Source organism: Nicotiana tabacum, chromosome 6 (assembly GCF_000715075.1).
Source record: "Nicotiana tabacum cultivar K326 chromosome 6, ASM71507v2, whole genome shotgun sequence".
Taxonomy (NCBI): Eukaryota; Viridiplantae; Streptophyta; class Magnoliopsida; order Solanales; family Solanaceae; genus Nicotiana; species Nicotiana tabacum.
In genome coordinates this window covers 205,577,204-205,594,591 of record NC_134085.1, presented here as the reverse complement: position 1 = coordinate 205,594,591, position 17,388 = coordinate 205,577,204, and the positions used below count along the sequence as shown (strand labels likewise).

At 40.7% G+C, this 17,388-nt stretch overlaps 1 pseudogene; it reads left to right on the top strand.

Moving 5' to 3' along the window:
* LOC142182292 (premnaspirodiene oxygenase-like) overlaps window positions 1-17,388 on the top strand; it is a 34,455-nt pseudogene that overhangs the window by 6,483 nt on the left and 10,584 nt on the right.

Here is a 17,388-nt window from a genome sequence, read left to right as displayed (position 1 = left end):
CTCCGATTTCTAGCACACCTATTGCGCGGGGTGCTTTCAGAGGTCAGTCTAGCAGACCTGGCCCGAGCCAGTCACAATTACCATGTCCTCCCAGAGCTTGTTTTGAGGGATTACCCTAAACTTGGGAGGAGTGCACCCCCCACAGACTTCTCAGCCACAGCGTGCCCCGCAGAGTTCTCAAGCTATGGTTACAACTCCATTTGCTACCCCACCTGCTCAACCAGCTAGAGGTGGAGGTCGGGGAGGTAGAGGTCGCCCTCGAGGGGGAGGCCAAGCTAGATACTATGCCATTCCTGCCCGTACCGAGGCTGTTGCCTCCGATTCTGTCACTGGTTTGTGTTATGCCTTTATTTCTGTTTCCGTTATTGTACTCTTATCATACTATATAGATCCTTACTGTAGATTCTCATTTATACTGTTTATCTTATCCTGTCATGTTTATTATTATTTACCTCAGTAGGTCCTTGACCTTCCTTGTCACTACCCGATCGAGGTTAGGCTTGGCACTTACTGAGTACCGTTGTGGTGTACTCATGGCCCTTTCTGCGCATGTTTTTCATGTGCAGATCCAGGTACCTATACCCAGGCTTATCACACTTGAGGCAGGGATATCTTTCGGAGACTTCGAGGTACATTTGTCGCGTCCGTAGACCAAGGAGTCTCTATCTTTATTCTATCATGTAGTGTTAGCCTTTCTATCTTACTATTGATGTAGACATTCTGGAGATTAGAGCACTTTACTGTATTTCTTCTAGCTTGTGTTCCCATAAGTTTTCGGGTTTTGGGATAGTGTTATAGAAGTTTGAGATGTCGTGACGTATACGCCGAGCGACTTTCTATATATTGCTTCCCTTTTTGGTTATTCATGGTTTTCCTTTATTTATATTTCTGCAAGTTTCAATTTTATTTCCGCACTTGTTAGGCTTACCTAGTCATAGAGACTAGGTGACGTCACGACAGTTCACAGAGGGAGAACTGGGGTCGTGACATAGGGGCTAGTATATAAATAATAATTGTTCTACAAGTCCTTTCGTATTTACAAATAAGTCCTTCTCTAGAATATTCTACATAGCTAGAATCTTCCAAGGACTTTCTTGACAATTCTATAGGGTTCTAGGGTCTTCCTAGGAAACCTCTATATTTCTCTAGAATCTTCCTACTATAGCCGTCAGAGGTCGGGGTAGAGGCCGAGGACGTACCCGTAGTGCAGCTAGAGCACCTGGAACTAGTCCCTAACTTATGTAACCATTCCATATGGCAAAAATATATGCCAAGTGGCACCTATGTTTCATGATGGTGTGGCGGTTCATGACACTCTCTCCCACCCAATTTTGTGCCGCCCTTGGCACAAAGCATCGACACATATGTGCGCACCTTGCCTTGGCGTCGCCAGAGATCTTTGTCCACTAGCCATGATGCCCTATGAAGCGGTTCTCCTTCCGATTTCACAAGGTACTGGCTACCTTTCTTTTTACGCCGTTTGTACTTTGGACAGCTAGCCATGATGGCCTCCATCCTCCGCCTATCGGATGCCCCTCATTGCTCTTGACCTGAATCTTCCCATGACTCACCAAGTCTAGCAGCTTCTCAAGAATCGAGTCCATGCTTCCACTCCCTATTTTGCTGCCCTCCGTGGTCCAACCTTACTGGCAAACTTGAACCCTCTGCTTGGTGCATTGTCTGAGTCCAATAGCATGCCATCACTTTATAACTCGCCATCCTCTTCAACTATGTCCGTCCAACTTTTCTTGCTGCCACCATGCTCCATTTGCATGGTGCCAAGATAGGCTTTAGAATCCCCTACTTTCGGCTTAGATTCCAACCGCATACCTCAAATACAGGCGGTTTCCCCTGTGTCATCCTTATGTGCTTAAGCAAAGTTCCCTATCATTGCTGCAAGCTTCCCCAACTCGGAGCATTCACTTGCCCAATGTGATCCTTCACAGAAGTAGCACCCTCCTTTAGGCACGTACTCCCTACCATTTTTCAACCCCTTGTCGTTTCTCTTAGACCCATGTCCGTTGTGGGATGGCCCCTTGCCATTACCCTTGTATACCTCGGCTATGCATTTCTCGTTGTCCTTATCATGATCTCCCTCATCCCTCTTGGCGTTGCCTTCTTTGGACTTGGCAGGCTCCATATTGAAGTCAATAAGTGACTAGGCCACTCCGATTGACCCGTTCACATTAGCTATTTGATGTCTTCTTAACTTATGTTTTGCCCAATTTTGCAACCTATCCATGAAGTAGAAGAGGAAATCTTCCTCGGACAATGATGAGATTTGCAGCATTAAGGTAGTGAACTCGCGTACATACTCCTGAATTATGGCCTCTCTCGGAGCTCCCTTAGCTTCCGCCAGTCTGTCACCTCGCGTGCAGCCCGTGCACCACCATACTGCTTTCGCTTAGGGACCTTCGTGTTGATCCCTTCTGCAAGTACCAAGCCCTTCCGGCCATGGTTCCCTACAAAACTTCCTTCTAGCAATCTCTTGTATTCTTTCTAAATTCCTTAGTCATAACCTTTGCTCTGATACCACATTGTCACGTCCTTAGTCTTAAACTAAGCGCACGTGCGGCACTTGGCAACTCGCTCACGATCTTGCATAGCTTGCTCACGTTCTTGCTATGCCAAGTTAGCCTTACTACACTCAAGATCGCCAAGAGAATGTTAGAACACAAGAGAATTGTTAAAAGAAGTTTTGTATTAGAGAGAACTTGATTGTCTTGCTTGGTTGATGAATTACAAATGAATGCCCCCTATTTATACTAATCACCTAGGGGCTAGTATGTAAATAATAATTGTTCTACAAGTCCTTCCGTATTTACAAATAAGTCCTTCTCTAGAATATTCTACATAGCTAGAATCTTCTAAGGACTTTTCTAACAATTCTATAGGGTGGGTCTTCCTAAGGAAACTCTATATTTCTCTAGAACCTTACTACAAGTGCATAAATATCTAGAACATTTCCAAGGAAATTCTCCATAGTTCTAGAATATTCCACCAAGATCTAGTCCTTAACTTATGTTACCATTCCATATGGCAAAAATATATGCCAAGTGGCACCTATGTTGCATGATGGTGTGGCAGGTCATGACAGTTGGCTGAAATGATAATAAATCCAAGTGTTATGGCTAAAGCATAACTTAAAGTTAGAGAAGTCCTAAAAGGAAAGAGAACATTTGAGTATTCTGATCTAGAAGAGTTGAAGTATCTAAAATTAGTAATTAAAGAAACATTAAGATTGCACCCTACTACACCTCTATTACTCCTAAGGGAATGCAGAGAAGAAACAAAAATTGACAAATAAACAATGTCACACCTCCTTTTTCCGCCCCCGCGTGGGTACAAGGGAATTTTTCCAATTAAAGGACAATCGAAAACGGGATTGGTTTATTTATTTCAGAGTCGCCACTTGGGAGATTTAGGGTGTCCCAAGTCACCAATTTTAATCCCGAATCGAGGAAAAGAATGACTCCATATTACAGTCTACGTACCAGAAATCCGGATAAGGAATTCTGTTAACCCAGGAGAAGGTGTTAGGCATTCCCGAATTCCGTAGTTCTAGCACGGTCGCTCAACTGTTATATTCGGCTTGATTATCTGATTTTATACATATATGAACTTATGTGCAAATTTTAACTTTTGACCTCTTTTATAATAATAATTATTATTTTTTAAAGGAATTGCAATGTTGTGAAAATGTATCCCGAACCGCGTTACAATCAATGTACCCGTGGTTGTCGACACACTTTGACTCCGTTGAGATTTGGATTTGGGTCACATCAATGTGCACCCGAGTTTAAGGAAATTAAATTATTAAAGGCGCGCCTAAAGCGACTAGCGTATCATTTACTTTGGGTGGGGCCGTAGAATTTTATTAAACGATCCATCCCGAAGTCTAAGCAATTTTAAGGCAAATATTTATTGAGGGCCCCACAATTTTGTATTTTTTATTTGGCGAGGCTCATCTCATTCTTATTTTTTTAAAAAGAATTGGCAACGTCATGGACACGCATCTCGAACCACGTCACAATCAATGTACCCGTGATTAGAGACACATTTCGACTCCGTTGAGATTTGGATTTGGGTCACATAAATGTGCACCCGAGTTTAAGAAGGTAAGGTTTATTAAGGCGCGTCCTAAAGAGACTAACGTATTGTTATTTTACGAAGAGGCCGTGAAGGTTCATTAAACGGCCAAGTCCAAAGTCTAGTCAATGGTTATGTATTTTATTGAAGGCCCCGGCGATGTGTGATTTATTTAGCGAGGCTCGTCTCATTTATATTTTTTAAAAGAGAACTACATTCCGCTATACTTATTTAAAGAGTTAATTCAAGATTACTTAAAACATATTGCAAGCCATGTTATATGTAATGCACTCGTGGTTCACGACAAGTTCTATTTAACCTCGTTCCAAATTGGAGTCGGGTCACATGAAATGCACTCCCGGTTCCTTTAATCTAATTACATATAAACACCAACGTTGCCACAAATCACTAATTGGACGCTATTTTTTTAAACTATCATTCTCTTTCTTCTTAATCTAGCTTAATGAAATATAAGCTAGTAATCTAACAATAAATGGCAAACATCTGACAATCAGTGATAAACGAAATATAAAGTTAACAACAGAACATAACATTAACAATCAGTGATAAACTAACATGACGATATAAACTTGAAAATATGACAAGTATATTACTACTACTCAAATTTACCGAGACAAGACGTGAAAGCAAAGGACATACCGAGCCGTAACATGAATACTCACGTTTAACAGCAACGTTGAGTTTCAACATCTCGAACTCGCAAAAAATGGACAGCAACAACCTCGACGGAACTCATAACACGAACGACAACCTCAAGAATGGTTTCATGGCCGCCTAGTTGGTCATTTCTGGGGGTTTTGAGACGAGGAGAGGCTGGCTTAGGTGGTCATTTGGCTTGAGGAAGGGGCAGCTATGGAGGGTCGTTTGGCCAGTGGTCGACGAAGGAGAAGAAATGTGGCCACAGCTGCTCGACAAAGCAGCCACAGCTGCTCGGCAAAGCAGCAACAGCTGCTGCCCGACTGGCAACGCAACAGTAGAGTCGACGGGCTGAATGAAGAAGAAAGTGATGACAATAGTTATGGCGTTTGGACGTAGGGTCGACAGGCAGTGACGACGCTGCTACTGGTTGCTGGGAATATGAGGGGTCGTTGGCGACAAAGGCGAAGACACGCAGCAACAACTGCTCGAAAACGCAGCAACGACTGTTTGGCACGCAGCAATAGCTGCTCGTTGGACTGAAAATGGTGAAACTGCTGGTTTTTGTTCGGGCTGTGCGTGGGGCTGACGAACAGGGCAGTGACAACGAGGGGGAGGGCTGCTAACGGGCCTGTTTGGTGGTGGTTTGGACAGTGGTCGACGATGGTGATGGTGGTTTCACAATGGGAGGGTGATGGGGAAGGTGACAGACTGGTTGCGATGGAGTTTGGGAGGAGACGGGGTGGTCGTTTGGTGATGTTGTTTATGGTGGTTTTGGTGGTGGAAGGGTCTGTTTGGTGTAGGGTCGTTTGGAGGTGGTCGTTTGCTGGACTGATTGAGCAGCCACGCTCGAAGGGCAGCGACGATGTGGGGGAGTGGGGTTATGGTCGCTGGGTTTGATTCATTGCTGGGGAGCAAGGGGTCGTTTGGGTGGTGTTTATGGCGTCAGGGGAGTGGGGGCTGGTGGTTTTTGGAGTAGGGTTTGTTAGGGTTTTTCTTAGGTTTTGCTTTTGGAGGAGATGATGAATAGTGCTCCTCCTCCAAAAAAATTTCAAAGTCTGTCCGTTTTTTCCTTTGCCTTCCCGTGTATTTTTGTACCCTTTGCCAAAAAATGGACCCCACGTGTGTAGGGGTCCAAGATTTGTGTCCCCCATGCGCGGTGGGGTTCCCCGTGTACGGTGTTCCGTCCGTGTTCCCCACGCGTGTCCCCCATGTGTGGTGGACTCGGATTCTTATGGGCTAGGTCCGAAAATTAGGCCAAAAACCGGGTAGTTTGAACCCGAATATTATTCTTTTGCCCGGATTCGAGAATAAGAACACGACGTTGTTTAACTAATCCTATGTAAGCAAAATAACTACCAAAAATAAGACTAATATTTAAAACAAAACTATATCTTTTTTTTTAAATATTTTTTCAAGATTAAAATAGCTACAAAATATTAATAAAACTATTTTTTTTGTAATTTTCGTTTTTATATAAAGATAAAATATAAAGCAATATTTTTTGTATTTTTTCAAAATTAAAATGACTACAAAACATTAATAGAACTATATTTTTTGGAAATTTTTGAAATTATGTAAAGTACAAGATAAGGTACTATTTTTTGTATTTTTCAAGTTTATGAGAAATACATAAACTAAAAATTTATATATATATTTTTTGTAATTTTTCTTTTTTGCAATGAAATAAAGTAAAGTAGTCCAAATAGCTATATTAGACCCAATTTCAAATATTCACGCTAAAAATATGAAAATTCTCGGGGAGGGTCAAAAATCACGTGTCTACAGCTGCCCCTCTTTGACTGGAAACACGAAGAGTTTTCCGACAAAGAACGACTAGACATGTTTTTGACCCGACCATTACTTGGACGGACTACACTAAGGAAAAGAAGGGAATGTGACCGAGCCCTTGTATCTGAGCTGCCTACATATCCGTGGTTATACAGGAATCAGGCCACGTGTAGTTCGGAAATGAGAGAGATGGTAAAGTGTACCGAGGTGAAGAGCCGATCGAGGTGCCGTTCCGTTGAGGTTCCGGTCCGCGGTCCTGTCATTACATCAAAGATGAAAACTGAAAAAGACTAACTAAGCCTATCAGCTACTAGTTACAAGGATTCCTATCTTTAAGTCTTCTGAAACTTGGTCTTGAGTCTTGAATGGTGCTTCATACAGACTTTGGATTTGAACCTTGACACTTGCTAGTTGTAGGTGCTAGTTCTTGAGCAGACCACATCTGTTCTCCACTTCCGTACTTTGGATTCATTTTTTCTTTTTTTTTCTTCTTCTTTCTTTTTTTGTTTTGTTTTTTGTTTTTGTGACTAGCTTTTGCTGACTATCTCAGACTGTTGACTCGCATTCTTGAGGCGAGCTTCTTGTTGTTTCTAACTTGGATTGAATGCTGGGGATTTTTGTTGTAGTCTTCTGCCTTCCAATGGGTTACGACTTGACCTTGAACGATGTTCCTCTGTTCTACAGGCGGACCCCTAACTTCTTCAATCTTCGACGTATAACAACCTCCGCTCTACAGGCAGGCTCCTGACAACCAAAACAAACAACACAACTGAAATTTCCTAACCCAGTTTGCACTGGGAAGGTTTGTGAGTTGTTAGCAAAATCGTAACTCACTGATACTACTGATGCAGTGCTGAGAGTGAACTAAAGACTAGACTAGGATGTGCATCTCCTACGAGTAAAATCTCAATTTAGGAAGTGAGTCTCCTAAAATAAAATATAACCTGAAAAGCCAAGCTGGGAAGTGCGTCTCCTATTGGTACGACATGGAATGTATTCCCTTGTTATACAGGTGGGCGCCTGGCTTCAACACTTGAAATGAAAAGACTGAAATGTATTCCTCTCGTTATACAGGTGGGAGCCTAGCTTTAGGAAAATTAAACATTGATAATCTAAAAAGCTAAAAATGGCTCTTTTTTTTGATCCTAGGAGAAAATTTATCGGACTAGGTCTTGTTTTTTATTATCTTAGGAGAAAGAATCATTAGACTAAGATTTTGATCCTAGGAGAAGGTTCGTCAGACTAGGTCTCTATCTTAGGAGAAAAATTCATCAGACTAAGATTTTGATCCTAGGAGAAGGTTCATTAGACTAGGTCTCTATCTTAGGAGAAAAATTCGTCAGACTAAGATTTTGATCCTAGGAGAAGGTTCATCAGACTAGGTCTTTTTTTTGTATCTTTTTGTATATACTTTTTATTCTTTTTTTTTTGCTTTTTTTTTGCATACAACTTAAGAGGAAATGCATCTCCTATGGGTAAAATAAACTTAGGAGGAAATGCGTCTCCTATGGGTGAAACTAAAACCAACTTAGGAGGAAATGCATCTCCTATGGGTAAAAACAAACTTAGGAGGAAATGCGTCTCCTATGGGTGAAACTAAAACAAACTTAGGAGGAAATGCATCTCCTATGGGTAAAAACTAAACTTAGGAGGAAATGCATCTCCTATGGGTAAAACTCTAATGATTTCAAACTAGGAAATGCGTCTCCTATTAATGAAATCTTCGCTTAGGAAGTGCGTCTCCTATGCGTGAACCATTTCCTTCTTCCTGAATTATTTACTTACCTGTGTTGTCTTCCCTCGAAACTGCTAGGGGATTATTTTGATGGGGATGACTTTCCTTTTCTTCTTTTTTTCATTATTATCTTTTTATTCTTTTTTTTTGTTTTTATTATTATTATTTTATTCTTTGTTTTGTTTTTGCATAGCTTCTTCCTTCGAAGACTACCTCCCTTGAGAGTCATTTTGCCTTTCCCCGAAAGGAACCGCTGAGGATACCGACTTTCCAACCTTGTGTTGGACTCCTCGAAACTGCTAGGGATAACACTGTTGGGGGATTATTTACTTACCCGTTGGGGGGTAACATGTTATCAGCTGGGGATAACGCTGTTGAGGATAACACTGCCGGGGGATTTTGATTCCTTCAGAACTAGTGCTTCACTCTTCGGAAGGCCGTTGGGAATGATGTTGGCCTCTTGCTTTTTCTGAGCTCAAGTTTCATCCCTTTGCTGGGGAACAACTTCCTCCATTGAAACTTATTATGTTGGGGGCAACACTGGTTCTAAGACCACTTCCCTCGAGACTGGCGTTATCTTTTATTCTTCCCCGAATGGGTACCTGACTTCCAGAAAATTTTCTAAATGGAAGGAAAATTTTCTGCCCCAGTTTGATAATATCCCTGTGCATGCATTTCTGGCATCAATGCCATCTCTTCTACCTGCTTCAAATCAAACAAAATTTGTTAGTTTAAAACGCGGTGGTTGGTTGTGATGGAGTTCCCTTTCTCCTTCCTTGCTCTGTTCTCCACAACTTGTTGGGAATGATATTATTTGCTGGGGATAATCCCTTTCTGCTGGGGATATCCCTCTTCTTTTGTGACATAGCTCAGAAACTGGCATTTCCCCGACCTTTTAGTCTAGTATGAATTTCCCAAATCATGCTCATTGCTCTCCTTGATTTGCCCACGGGCTTCGGCCTTGAGGTTTATAACCTTTGATTTTGGCAAGGGTATCCCTCTTGACACTTGTCAATCTTTTGTCAATTCCCTTTTGCTGGGGATATCTTTTTTGACACTGGCCTCGCGCTTGTTCCTTGCTGACTATACCACTTGGATGTACTAGTCAGATCTCATCTTGCATATTTGGAAAGCTGATGGCATATTTTGAAGTCAATTCATACTTGTTCTGACCAAACAGACTCTATTGGGGATTTTTCTATGAAAGGAAAAAGATAAAGGGGGACAGAATAAAAAGACAAAGGAAAAAGATGACTCTTTAACAAAAGAAACTATAAATAAAAACCTATCAAATACAGATACCGACTCTAATGGTCATGACATGCACATGTGGCCTATCCTCTACCGCAAATCATCTTTCAAGATCCTCAATTGGCAATTCCCCATCTGATTCTCAATCTTATTCGACTTGTAGTGCCCGAAGGGTTTTCACTATCAAGTCTCTCTCATTTTTGGTTTTTCTCTCAGTTTTCATCGCCTTATGGTGCCCGTGAAGGTTTTCACCGATAAGACTCTCTCATTTGTATCACTTCCCAGTTGGGGATTTGGAGTGTCGCCGGTATGACTCTTTCTGCTGGAGGTTAGAGTCATTTCTGCTGTGGAACAGAATATTATGTTCGCCGGTAAGACTCTTCATTTGTCTGACTTGACATCTTTTGAAGACTGATCAGAAGGTCTTTCTTTGGACCGTAATGTGGGTTTTCGATAGGGCTAGAAAACAAAAAAGGGTATTAAAGGCTCAAAAAAAAAAATTCATCGATTTTGGGTCATTTATTACAACCTTCGGAACTAGATTTATTTACAACGAACTCAACCTCTGCCCAGTTTCTTGCTTGGGGATATCTTAATTGATTGATTTTTTTTTTCAAAACTATGACCGAGCCGTTAAGCGCCTACGTATCCTCTTTGAGGAATCAGGTCAAACGTAGTTCCCAATTCCTCTTTTTCATCTTTCTTTTTTTCTTTGTTATCATTTTCTTTTCTTTTTTTTCTCTTTTTTTCGTTTTGTTGTTTTCTTTCTTTCTCTTTTTTTCTCGTTGCTACTGATTCCGAACGAGGGGTATGAAAGAAAAATAAATAAGGCTCAAAAGGGATAACGAAGGATAAAGTGTTTAGGTAGCAGAACAAAATGCCTTCGTCATTCCAGTCTTCAAAACATGCCAAGTGCAAACAACACAATTTAAATTCGTAGCCTCTTCTGATGGTGCTGGACTTAACAATTATATTCAACATCTGTTTGTTCATTTGTCACTTCTAAAGCACCGTTGAGCGACACTCTCATTCTCATTATTATGAACGACCCTCATGCCAATTTGGCGAATCTTTGCTTTTAACGGTTTTCTTTGTGTTTAACTTGCCCTAGTTCCACATGACTCGAGCTCTGAATAATCTCAAACCGTACTTATTTCCTTTAAATGCTTTGATCGCCTTTCCGAGGTTTTATGATTAACTTTTAAGATTAGGCCCAAACTGTGTGCGCATGTCATGTCACTAGAATCGGCGCTGAACAAAAATGATAGAAGGACTAAACAAAAAGATGACTGGAAATAATAAAAGACCGGCTTTTGTATTAGATTACCGGTGAAATGGTTTGAAAAAACAAAACAAACCGAAATAAAATCCTAAACAACCTGGACAAAACTTGAACAAACCGCTATGACGAAAAATGGAAAGATAAGAAGGTTTGACACAGGACAAAATCCGAATTACAATCCTAATAATCCGAACAACAGAAATGACAACAAAATAATCCACCAAATGCCTCTTTCTGTTATCAGGCCTGATCCCCGCAGAGTGTGTATCATGGGATACCAGTAAAGGATTCTGGGTGTCATTGTCCGGCTTACCACAAACCAACCACCTTAACTTTATTTGCGAAACAAACAGGTTAGAATGGACTCAGTCGGTCCTCATTATTAACAACATTTTTTTTCTTCTTTCTTTTTTCTTTCTTTTTTTCGATTTTTCTTTCTCTTTTTTTTTTTATGTTATGGTCGAATCTTATGGATATTGCCTACGTATCATGACCGCGCATGAATCAGACCTTGCGTAGTTCGTGCAATAAAGATAAACATTAATAGACATTTTTTTTCGATTTTCATATCAAACAAAACTGGGTTTCAAAGGTTTGAAGATGACCTACAAACTCGAAAATCAAACAACCCACATATTCTAATAAAAATATTTACAAACTCCAAAAGCAAATGGCCAGCTTCCTTTCTCCGTTTAGCAAATGCAACCGAACGGTTATTTTTGCAAACGTAGCCCCCTCCAAATTTCACATGAATTTGAGGCCGGGGAGGATTATTTTATGACACTTGACAAACTTGTCCGTTCTTTTACGAAAATAGCCTTTCGACAACTGAAAGATACTCTAAGGCTATTTCGGCAAGAACAGTTTAAGACGCGACCGAAGCTGGCTCGACTTATTTTTTGACTAAAAATTCAAACGGTGTTCACCTAACCGCGGACTCTTTGTTTTTTTTTTCAAATTACAATGAAAATGTGGTGTTGCAAACACGGCCCTTCAGCGCCTCGGGGACGAAGATTTATAAGGCTGTGTGGGTCAACTAGACCAAAAATCCTAAACATGACCCAAAAGGTGGCAGTTTATGCAAAGTCAGCCTTCCGGATAACCTTTCGGGAACATTCGGCTATTTATGACAAAACAACATCACCTGACTTATTTATGACTCTTTTTATCGTTTTTCGAATCAGAAAAGTCAATATTGCAAACACGGCCTTTCAACGTCTCGGGGACGAAGATTTTTAAGGCTGTGTGGGTCAACTGGACCAAATCTTAAAAATGACCCGAAGGTGGCTGTTTATGCAAAGTCAGCCTTCCGGCGTCCCTTTCGGGAACATTCGGCTATTTATGACAAAACAGCATCACCTGACTTCTTTATTAAAATTTGACATATATATTTTTTGTTATTTATTTGTTTTTGGTTATTTTAGCAAAATGGTAGGGTTGGACCCGATGAGGGTTGCCTACGTATCTCACATCCGGTGAGAATCAAACCCGCGTAGTTCGAGCAAATAAACTATTTTTGAGAAGACCCTTTTCCATTTTCTATTTTTTTATAACAAACAAACAAACTATTATTTTTCGTTCATAACAAACAAACAAACTAACGTAAAACATAAAACATTCCTTCTTCTTTTTTTCAGAATTTCGACAGAGTTTCGATACTATTTGGACATTGGTTTTTTTTTTTCTAAAAATAAGTAGCTATATCTCTACACTGTTATTTTCTCCTCTTTCACGATTTTTTTTAATTTGTGGAAAATGATGACAACATACAAAATCTTTTGAATTTTCATGTTTTTTTTATATGTATTTTTATTTTTTATATTTATTGTATTTTTTCAAAAATGTGGCATGGGGGACATAGGGAATTCCAAGACTTCTTGGATTCCACAAATGTTCCCCATGTGCTTTTTCCAAAAATGAAGCGTGGGGGACATAGGGAATTCCAAGACTTCTTGGATTCCGCAAATTGTGCCCATGTGCTTTTCCCAAAAATGAAGCATGGGGACATAGAGGATTCCAAGACTTCTTAGATTACAAAATAAAACATTTTCCTTTTTTTTCAAAATTCCGGCAGAGTTTCGCCAGTAATTGGTCATTGATTTTTTTTATTTCTAATATAATCAATTAACTCCCTAACTGATATTTCTCTTTCTTGTTTTTTTCAATTTTCTAACATTCCCGAGATTCAAAAACCGGTCAACATGCAAGTTCGAAACAAATATATGTACAGAGCAAGTAGGATGCATCAGAATGGTCTTTTCATTTCAGGTTGCTAGTCCTAGACGGACCCAACCCCTGTGTTGAGTCCCCTAAGTCAAATGCAACGTGATGCAAATAAGCGTTCCTACTAGGGATCCGGCATGAGGTTTCGTTATACTAGGTTTATAACCTGGGTATATGTTCTAGACTGTGTACCCGAGCGGACAACTCGAGTCGAGGAGGGGGCAACTTACCGGGAACCAAAAGGCCATCCGGCTTCGTAACTTATCCGTCCTCTTTCTTATTTCAGGTATTGACACTAACAGAATAGGGAGCCTCGACCAGCGAGCTTCTCCCCGGAGGTAAGAAGAGAAAGGTTTCGGCACAGTTTATATACAGTTCAGATAATATCAAAGCGGTAAAAGCAGCATTTAGCACATTAGGCTCAAATATGTAAAAATCAGATAAAACCAAATATAATAATTTATCTAAGCTCGAATTCTAACCCTGAACTAGTGGTTCTGGAGTTTGTCCCCAGCAGAGTCGCCAGAGCTGTCACACCTCCTTTTTCCGCCCCCGCGTGGGTACAAGGGAGTTTTTCCAATTAAAGGACAATCGAAAACGGGATTGGTTTATTTATTTCAGAGTCGCCACTTGGGAGATTTAGGGTGTCCCAAGTCACCAATTTTAATCCCGAATCGAGGAAAAGAATGACTCCATATTACAGTCTGCGTACCAGAAATCCGGATAAGGAATTTTGTTAACCCGGGAGAAGGTGTTAGGCATTCCCGAATTCCGTGGTTCTAGCACGGTCGCTCAACTGTTATATTCGGCTTGATTATCTGATTTTATACATATATGAACTTATGTGCAAATTTTAACTTTTGACCGCTTTCATAATTATTATTATTATTTTTTACAAGAAATTGCAACGTTGTGAAAATGTATCTCGAACCGCGTTACAATCAATGTACCCGTGGTCGTCGACACACTTTGACTCCGTTGAGATTTGGATTTGGGTCACATCAATGTGCACCCGAGTTTAAGGAAATTAAATTATTAAAGGCGCGCCTAAAGCGACTAGCGTATCATTTACTTTGGGTAGGGCCATGGAATTTTACTAAACGATCCATCCCGAAGTCTAAGCAATTTTAAGGCAAATATTTATTGAGGGCCCCGCAATTTTGTATTTTTTATTTGGCGAGGCTCATCTCATTCTTATTTTTTTAAAAAGAATTGGCAACGTCATGGACACGCATCTCGAACCACGTCACAATCAATGTACCCGTGATTAGAGACACATTTCGACTCCGTTGAGATTTGGATTTGGGTCACATAAATGTGCACCCGAGTTTAAGAAGGTAAGGTTTATTAAGGCGCGTACTAAAGAGACTAACGTATTGTTATTTTAGGAAGAGGCCGTGAAGGTTCATTAAATGGCCAAGTCCAAAGTCTAGTCAATTGTTATGTATTTTATTGAGGGCCCCGGCGATGTGTGATTTATTTAGCGAGGCTCGTCTCATTTATATTTTTTAAAAGAGAACTACATTCCGCTATACTTATTTAAAGAGTTAATTCAAGATTACTTAAAACATATTGCAAGCCATGCTATATGTAATGCACTCGTGGTTCACGACAAGTTCTATTTAACCTCGTTCCAAATTGGAGCCGGGTCACATGAAATGCACTCCCGGTTCCTTTAATCTAATTACATATAAACACCAACGTTGCCACAAATCACTAATTGGACGCTATTTTTTTAAACTATCATTCTCTTTCTTCTTAATCTAGCTTAATGAAATATAAGCTAGTAATCTAACAATAAATGGCAAACATCTGACAATCAGTGATAAACAAAATATAAAATTAACAACAGAACATAACATTAACAATCAATGATAAACTAACATGACGATATAAACTTGAAAATATGACAAGTATATTACTACTACTCAAATTTACCGAGACAAGACGTGAAAGCAAAGGACATACCGAGCCGTAACATGAATACTCACGTTTAACAGCAACGTTGAGTTTCAACATCTCGAACTCGCAAAAAATGGACAGCAACAACCTCGACGGAACTCATAACACGAACGGCAACCTCAAGAATGGTTTCATGGCTGCCTAGTTGGTCATTTCTGGGGGTTTTGAGACGAGGAGAGGCTGGCTTAGGTGGTCGTTTGGCTTGAGGAAGGGGCAGCTATGGAGGGTCGTTTGGCCAGTGGTCGACGAAGGAGAAGAAATGTGGCCACAGCTGCTCGGCAAAGCAGCAACAGCTGCTGCCCGACTGGCAACACAACAGTAGAGTCGACAGGCTGAATGACGAAGAAAGTGATGACAATGGTTATGGCGTTTGGACGTAGGGTCGACAGGAAGTGACGACGCTGCTACTGGTTGCTGGGAATACGAGGGGTCGTTGGCGACGAAGGCGAAGACACGCAGCAACAGCTACTCGGAAATGCAGCAACGACTGTTTGGCACGCAGCAATAGCTGCTCGTTGGACTGAAAATGGTGAAACTGCTGGTTTTTGTTCGGGCTGTGCGTGGGGCTGACGAACTGGGCAGTGACAACGAGGGGGAGGGCTGCTAACGGGCCTGTTTGGTGGTGGTTTGGACAGTGGTCGATGATGGTGATGGTGGTTTCACAATGGGAGGGTGATGGGGAAGGTGACGGACTGGTTGCGATGGAGTTTGGGAGGAGACGGGGTGGTCGTTTGGTGGTGTTGTTTATGGTGGTTTTGGTGGTGGAAGGGTCTGTTTGGTGTAGGGTCGTTTGGAGGTGGTCGTTTGCTGGACTGCTTGAGCAGCCATGCTCGAAGGGCAGCGACGACGTGGGGGAGTGGGGTTATGGTCGCTGGGTTTGATTCATTGCTGGGGAGCGCGGGGTCGTTTGGGCGGTGTCGATGGAGGTGGTGTTTATGGCGTCGGGGAGTGGGGGCTGGTGGTTTTTGGAGTAGGGTTTGTTAGGGTTTTTCTTAGGTTTTGCTTTTGGAGGAGATGATGAATAGTGCTCCTCCTCCAAAAAAATTTCAAAGTCTGTCCGTTTTTTCCTTTGCCTTCCCGTGTATTTTTGTACCCTTTGCCAAAAAATAGACCCCACGTGTGTAGGGGTCCAAGATTTGTGTCCCCCATGCGCGGTGGGGTTCCCCGTGTACGGTGTTCCGTCCGTGTTCCCCACGCGTATCCCCCATGTGTGGTGGACTCGGATTATTATGGGCTAGGTCCGAAAATTAAGCCTAAAAACCGGGTAGTTTGAACCCGAATATTATTCTTTTGCCCGGATCCGAGAATAAGAACACGACGTTGCTTAACTAATCCTATGTAAGCAAAATAACTACCAAAAATAAGACTAATATTTAAAACAAAACTATATCTTTTTTTTTAAATATTTTTTCAAGATTAAAATAGCTACAAAATATTAATAAAACTATTTTTTTTGTAATTTTCGTTTTTATATAAAGATAAAATATAAAGCAATATTTTTTGTATTTTTTCAAAATTAAAATGACTACAAAACATTAATAGAACTATATTTTTTGGAAATTTTTGAAATTATGTAAAGTACAAGATAAGGTACTATTTTTTGTATTTTTCAAGTTTATGAGAAATACATAAACTAAAAATTTATATATATATTTTTTGTAATTTTTCTTTTTTGCAATGAAATAAAGTAAAGTAGTCCAAATAGCTATATTAAAGTAAAATAGTTAAAATAGCTATATTAGACCCAATTTCAAATATTCACGCTAAAAATATGAAAATTCTCGGGGAGGGTCAAAAATCACGTGTCTACAGCTGCCCCTCTTTGACTGGAAACACGAAGAGTTTTCCGACAAAGAACGACTAGACATGTTTTTGACCCGACCATTACTTGGACGGACTACACTAAGGAAAAGAAGGGAATGTGATCGAGCCCTGGTATTTGAGCTGCCTACATATCCTTGGTTATACAGGAATCAGGCCACGTGTAGTTCGGAAATGAGAGAGATGGTAAAGTGTACCGAGGTGAAGAGCCGATCGAGGTGCCGTTCCGTTGAGGTTCCGGTCCGCGGTCTTGTCATTACATCAAAGATGAAAACTGAAAAAGACTAACTAAGTCTATCAGCTACTAGTTACAAGGATTCCTATCTTTAAGTCTTCTGAAACTTGGTCTTGAGTCTTGAATGGTGCTTCATACAGACTTTGGATTTGAACCTTGACACTTGCTAGTTGTAGGTGCTAGTTCTTGAGCAGACCACATCTGTTCTCCACTTCCGTACTTTGGATTCATTTTTTTTTTCTTCTTCTTTCTTTTTTTGTTTTTTTTGTTTTTGTGACTAGCTTTTGCTGACTATCTCAGACTGTTGACTCGCATTCTTGAGGCGAGCTTCTTGTTGTTTCT